Raw genomic sequence first — 6,863 nt, forward strand, 5'->3', positions numbered from 1 at the left:
GATGAAATATGTTTGCAAATAAAAGAATTTACTATGGAAATAAAAAACAGAAACTCTGCTTTGAATCTACAAATTGACTCCCAGACCTTATCTGAGCACTCTATAGACCAAAAAACAACAGAAGCGGGACTAACTAAAGGTAAAGAAGATTCCATCCTATTTCATATGCATGCAGATGAGATCTCTGAGGAATCAAAAAGGATTGCAAGTAAACCACTTACAACCTTAAAACCAATAGAAATGGACAGACAAATACAACGAGCTGAGAATTATGGTAGCCTGGATAAACAACTATCATCTACAAAGTTGGACATAACTGAGCCGGCTATTCAAAAGTTTCAAATGTGGAGATTTGACTTTTCAAAACAACAAGGGACTACTTACAAAGGAGCTAGGTCTCTAAAACAGAAAAGAGGACGTCTCTGTTTGATTCAAAGGGTTCTACAAGGCATAAAGAGTGACGTTCATTGATATAGAGGCCTTGTTATGGAAACCAGTTTGGCATAAAAGGAAAGCCAGAATAAGATTTAAGAATGTGATTTAAGGTTTTAGGTAATGGGTTTAAAAGGCTTATTAGATATGGATTGATTTATGGCTTAAGACAGTTAAATAAGAGGTTAGATTGAATAAAAATTAATTAAGGTTTGAACTTAATAACTTGTTTTGTCTATGTATTAATATGTTTTGGATACAGTAACTTTGGGAGGACGTTAAAGAAATTTGATACAGATACTGAGGGATTGATTGTTAGATTATAAAGAATAATAGAAATAGAAAGGTATTTTTTCTCTTTTCTTTTTTTTTGTTTTGTCTGTTTTTTTTCTTTGTTCTTTTTTTCCCCTTTCTGATTTGAATTAATATTTTCTTTTCTTATTAGAATTGATAGTCATTTGTAAGGGAAGAGGAATAAGAAAAAGGAAAAAATGATATTAATAAATGCTTATTGAATATGTTAAGGAAAAAGGTTATGGGGAGACCCCCGAAGTGTTAACTAGGTATTTAGATTAGAAATATGGAACATAGTAAGTGAAATAGATAAACTCAACACAGGATTTGGATTTGTAGATTTATTTAGACGAAAGATTATTGAGGATTGCTATGACTGATTTAGTTGTATTGTAATATATCAATTTGAATATAATATGTCATTAGAGGGAAAAGACAGGAGGTTTTTAATGACTTAATTCGAACTTTATGAATATGACTTTGTTTTGTGGACAATTGATTGCCCTGCCACCACGTTGTTTCTTAAGCACTTGTTTGTAAAATGAAAAAAACCAATAAAACTTGTTTAAAAAAAAAAGAATCTGGAAAGCTTACAGACCGCCTGAAAATTGAACCAACGACAGATTCAGTGGTCTCTCTTCTTTGCTGGTCTCTCTTCTTCGCTAAATTCAATTTCCGCATTACCTACATACCAAGCGGTCGCAACCAAAGAGCGGATGCTCTGTCAAGGAAACCAGAATATTCCCATATGGAAGACTAGCTTCTGCCCAGGACAGATCTCCCCGTAGAGTCTTTCTCTGCAGTTTGGTAGTCAATAGATGTACGGGCTCGAATTCGGGAGGCACAACAGCATGATGTGTGGGTGGCTCAATGAAAGGAGGAGTTGGGGCCAGACTCCCCATGGACCATCACAGATGAACTCCTAAAATATCATGATCAGCTCTATGTTCCAGGAGGGCCACTCAGAGGGCTTATTCTGGCCCAATGTCATGATAATCCGGCGGTGGGGCATTTTGGCCTGTTCAAGACACTGAACCTGGTATATTCTGATGGCCCTGAGTATGACACGATGTCCAGGCCTACGTCACATCTTGTATACATTGTAGGCAGGCCAAGTCAGTGACGGGGGCCCCACGGGGTCTACTTCAGCCCTTGCTGATGCCCGAGAGATCCTGGGGAACAGTGGCATGGACTTCTTGACGGACTTGGTCCCATCTTCTGGCTTCATGACGGTGTTTGTGGTGGTGGACATGCTGATCAAGATGGCACATTTCATTCCTTGCCGTGGCTTGCCGTCAGCCCACGCCACTATTTGCATGTTCATCCAGTAGGTTTTCCGGCTGCACAGCCTCCCTGATAGGGTCATTTCAGATAGAGGGGCTCAATTTACAGCCTGTTTCTGGAAGGGGTTAATGAAGGCCCTAGACCTGTGGTGGTGAACCTATGGCACGCGTGCCACAGGCAGCACGCAGAGCCGTCTCTGTTGGCACAAGCAACATTGCTGGGCGGAACTGCTCCCTCCTCCTCTCTGCGCATGCACAGCTTGTAGCTCTCCATGCATACGCAGCTCTCCGTGCATGCGTGGTCTGGGAATAGGCGAGAGGCTATAAAAGGAGCAACTTTCGGCGGGAGCAGCATTTGCTGCAGACAGCGAGTGAGCAAGGACGAGTCAGAGCAGACAGCGAGCGAGCGAACACAAACTGACAGTGGTAAGTTTCAGCGGCTGGCCACGCAGGGGAGGAGGATGAGGGGTGGCGGGGGCAGCAATGGTGGTGGCAGTGAAAGGTGTGGGGCAGCCTACCTGCTTAAGCTGCCTTGCCTCGGCCTCGTGGGCAACGGCAGCAGAGCAGTAATGGCGGCTGGCGGTGGGGAGGCTGCCTTGCCTTGCCTCAGCCTCGTGGGCGATGGCAGCAGAGCAGTAAGGGCGGCTCGTGTTATGCTGTTGGTGACATCATGAGAGAAGAGCTGCTGAAACTGATGTCTTTGCCTAAAAGAACACAAGGTGTAAGATATCTACAATGCTGTGAAGGAAGCTTTTTTGTCACAAGACATAAGACCAGAAAAGGTGGTTTCAATTACAAGTGATGGAACACCGTCTATGGTGGGGGCAACATCTGGTTTCATGCAGTTGTTTCTTCAAGAAACAAAACATAAAGTAATTCAGTTCCACTGCATCATTCACCAGGAAGCTCTTTGTGCCGAGGAAAGCAACAAAAAAATTGACAATGTCCTCAAAGATGTCACAAAAATAGTGAATTACATCATGGCTCATGCTCTGAATTGTCGGTAGTTTCAAGTACTTCTTGAGGAGGTTCAGGCACAGTATGATTGTTTATTTATGTACAATAATGTCCGGTGGCTGAGCAGAGGACGAGTCCTAGAGAGATTTGTAGCCTGCTTGGATGAAATTCGGCTGTTTATGCATGAAAAAGGGCAAGAATATCCACAGCTCACTGATATGGCCTGGCTTACCAACCTCATGTTTTTTACAGACTTTACGCAACACTTCAGTCTACTGAACAAACAATTACAAGGTGCAGGGAAAACAGCAGAAAGGATGCTTTGTGATATCAAAATATTTGAGAGAAAACTGCAGGTTTTTGAAAGAGACCTTGAAAGTGGGCAGCTGAAATATTTTCCTAGTCTAAAAGTTCATTTAGAAAATTCTGCAACATTTGCAGACAATCCTATAAGCCATCAGGAAATCTACAAGGAATTTTCTAGCATTGTAGCAGCTGCAAAGGCAAATTTTAGTAACAGATTTTCACAGTTCCGTAAGATGGAGACAACCCTGTGTTTTCTTACTTCTCCAGATAAAGCCAAATTTGAAGAACTTCATATTTCCTGCTTAGACTGGTTAGATTTAGGAAATCTGGAAATGGAGCTACTGGAATTTCAAGAAAACACTATCTGGAAAAATAAATTCTGTGACCTGCGTGAAACACTAGAGAAGATGGAAGGGATGACAAAGGACAGCAGAGTTAGTTCTGAGAACGAAATCTTCAAAGTGTGGAATTCTCTGCCAGATAATTTTAAATCCATGAAAGCACTTGGGATTGCTTTCCTTACTTTGTTTGGATCATCTTACGCTTGTGAGCAGCTGTTTTCAGCTTTGAATTATATCAAATCTGACACCAGAAGCAGACTAACAGATGACCTGAGTGCTGCATGTGTTGCTCTCAAACTTACAAACTATGAGTCAAGGGTAGATAAATTATCAGCAGGCATACAACAGCAAAAATCACATTAATTCTTTAAAAGCATGCCAAATGCAATTTTTACTTTTCAATAAAAAGTTGTTTGTATCATTGAAAGCTCTGTTATTGTGTTTTTGGGAGGTGGAGTGAGTGGGGGATTTTTACTTTTTGCCTCGTTTTGCTCTATTAAAAAGAACACCCCCCCAACGCCCTCCTGCATAGCCAGAAGCCTTGCGCCATCGCCATTCTCCTGCCGTGCTCCCCAAGCCCCTCTTTCCCTTCTTTTGAAACAAATAACTCCCCCCAATCCTCCCGTTCCTTCCGAATTAAAACGAAAGAAAGCCAAGTTTTTTCTTTTGTGGTCTTTACATATTTAACCTGCAGCTAGAAGGAAGTGGGGAAGAAAACCATCGTGAGACACTCTTCTGTTTTAACTTTTTTTCCTTGTTGCTTTTTGGAGTTTTCATCCTGCTTTCGTGAGAGGGCAGCATTTGGGAGCGGGTGTAGCTGCCCTTCTACTACAAGCCATCAGCTGAGCAAGATGCCCGCCTGCCCGCATTCTTCCCCCTGTCCGAGGCTTTCATTGAGAATTGGCAGGGGGGCTGTTTGGTTTTTATTCCCCTCCCATCTGCTGAGTAGTTGCAGCAGGTTTTGGTCTCTTCTGTAGTGCTTTGAGGTTACCCACGAAGCACATTTATTTTGGGGATCCCCACTCCGGTTGCTAAGCTTGCTTAAACCTTCTTCAACCTCCTCACCAGAGCCCCCCTTTGTCTGCAACTAGCCCCTGCCTTGCCTTGCCCCACGGCAATGGCACCCCTGCCCTCCCCCCTCCCTTGCCTCACCTCACCCTGTAGGACGAGCCTCCTACCCACTGCCCCACCCACCAGAGAAGCCCTGGATCTCCCCCAACCCTGCCCCCACAGGCATCCCTCCCTAGGAGCGACATCGTGGCCACACCTACCCTGGCCACACCCATCCACACTGCCATTACTACCATAGCCACGCCCACTCTGTGGCTATGCCCACCCAGCACCTGGCAATGCATAAGTGGGTTTTCGGTTGCAATTTGGGCACTCGGTCTCTAAAAGATTCGCCACCACTGACTTAGAGCCTTTCCAGGCTAGTTCTCCCCTAAAGGTTAAAATAGATTTATTGTCTTTGATCCAGGTGTCAGTCTCTAATTGCTCCTTTAGTTTCTTCAGTAAGCGATCATCAGGACCATCAGGTGGTCCTTGTGTTTACGATCTAGTTATTATTTGAGAAGCAGATTGCGGCAGGGGAATAATGGAGTTGATTACTTCCTCCCGGTGACTTTTGAACTGGGGCGTTCTAGACATGGTGTCAGCCAAAAAATTCTTACTGCCTGGAAAATACTTTAAGGTGAAGTTAAAATAGTTGAAGTATTGATAATTTAGGGGGGGTTTTCAGAGCTTCCAAATTTTTATGATCAGTCCATACTTCAAAAGGTATCTCCCCCCTTCTAAAAATGACACATTAGTAATGCCCATTGTACTGCAAAAGCCTCCTTCTCCCAAACAGCCCACCGCTCTGTCAGTTAGCTTCCAGGAAGTGTAAGCGCAGGGTTGTAACACCCCCCCCCCGGTAATTTTTTTGTAAGAGAACAGCACCCACAGCCACGCCACTCGCATTGGCTTGAATGATGAATTGCTTTTCATGATCAGGGTGCTTGAGAACAGATTTGGCTGCAAAGAGTCTTTTTAGATTCTCGAATTCCGCTTGACATTCTAGGGACCAAGGCAATGGCTGACAGGGTCGGGGTTTCTCCCTCCCTCCCTGTTTTCAATAAGTTGGTTATTGGCATGGCTATCTTTGCGAAAGAGGAGATAAATTGGTGGCAAAAGTTAGCAAACCCCAGAAAGCTTTGAAGTTGTTTACGGGTGCGAGGGGGTTGCCATTCCAATACAGCTTTCACTTTTGCAGGATCCATCTGTATCCCCTCATTTGTCTCCAACATGTCCTCACGTTCCTTTATAGTGATTAAATGCAACTGAAACACTAGATGACAGTACAATATTGTGCTGCATTTGCCTAGGTCAGGGGTCTGCAACCTTAAACACTCAAAGAGCCACTTGGCCCCGTTTCCCAGAGAAAAGAAAACACTGGGAGCCACAAAACTTGTGCGCGCAAGCGCGTGCGCGTATACAAGGGGGGGAGCTTGATTGAAGAGTTTAACTAAAAAGAAATAGAGGCTGCTGTGCATGAGTTCTCTCTCTCTTTCTCTCTTTTCTCTCTCCCATCTTCTTTCTCTCCCTTTTTCTCTCTCCCACTTTCCCTTTTTCTCTCTCCCTCTTATCTTTTTCTCTCTCCCTTTCTTTCTCCCCCTTTCCTCCCTCTTCCTTTCTCTCTCCCCCTTTCCTCTTTCCTCTCCCCCTTTCTCTCTTACTCTTTCTCTTTTTCTTTTTCTCTCTCCCTCTCCTCTCTCCCTCTCTCTGATCTTCTGCTCACCTGGCTTCAAGCTATTCTCCAAGAGGCTGCCCTTCCTGCTTCCTGCAGAGACGCAGCCAAGGTAGGAGCCCCGCCCAATAAGCTTGCCAGCTCATTGGAAAATAGGGTGAGGGCACTCTCTTTTTTTTACACACACAAACACAGAGAGAGAGGGAGAGAGAGGGAGAAAGAAGGGAAGCACAAGTGCCTCTCTCTCTCTCTCTCTCTCTCTCTAAATGGCAGAGGAGGCTGGGAGCCGCAGAAAGCTCAAAGAGCCACATGCGGCTCCGGAGCCTCAGGTTGCCGACCTGTGGCCTAGGTATTTGCTAATGATTTGTACAAAGCTGGCTTGCAAATGATGCTGATAATCCATTTTTAGTTGCTAACTCTTATTATAATCTGCTAGAAATATTTTCTATTTCTATTTTTTCCGTTAATCTCTCTGGTTACCTTCAGATAAGACAGACAAATGCATAAATGCTGTAAGAATCTGAG

The sequence above is a fragment of the Protobothrops mucrosquamatus genome, unplaced genomic scaffold, assembly GCF_001527695.2.
Source record: "Protobothrops mucrosquamatus isolate PMUCROS unplaced genomic scaffold, P.Mucros_1.0 scaffold1041, whole genome shotgun sequence".
Classification (NCBI taxonomy): domain Eukaryota; kingdom Metazoa; phylum Chordata; class Lepidosauria; order Squamata; family Viperidae; genus Protobothrops; species Protobothrops mucrosquamatus.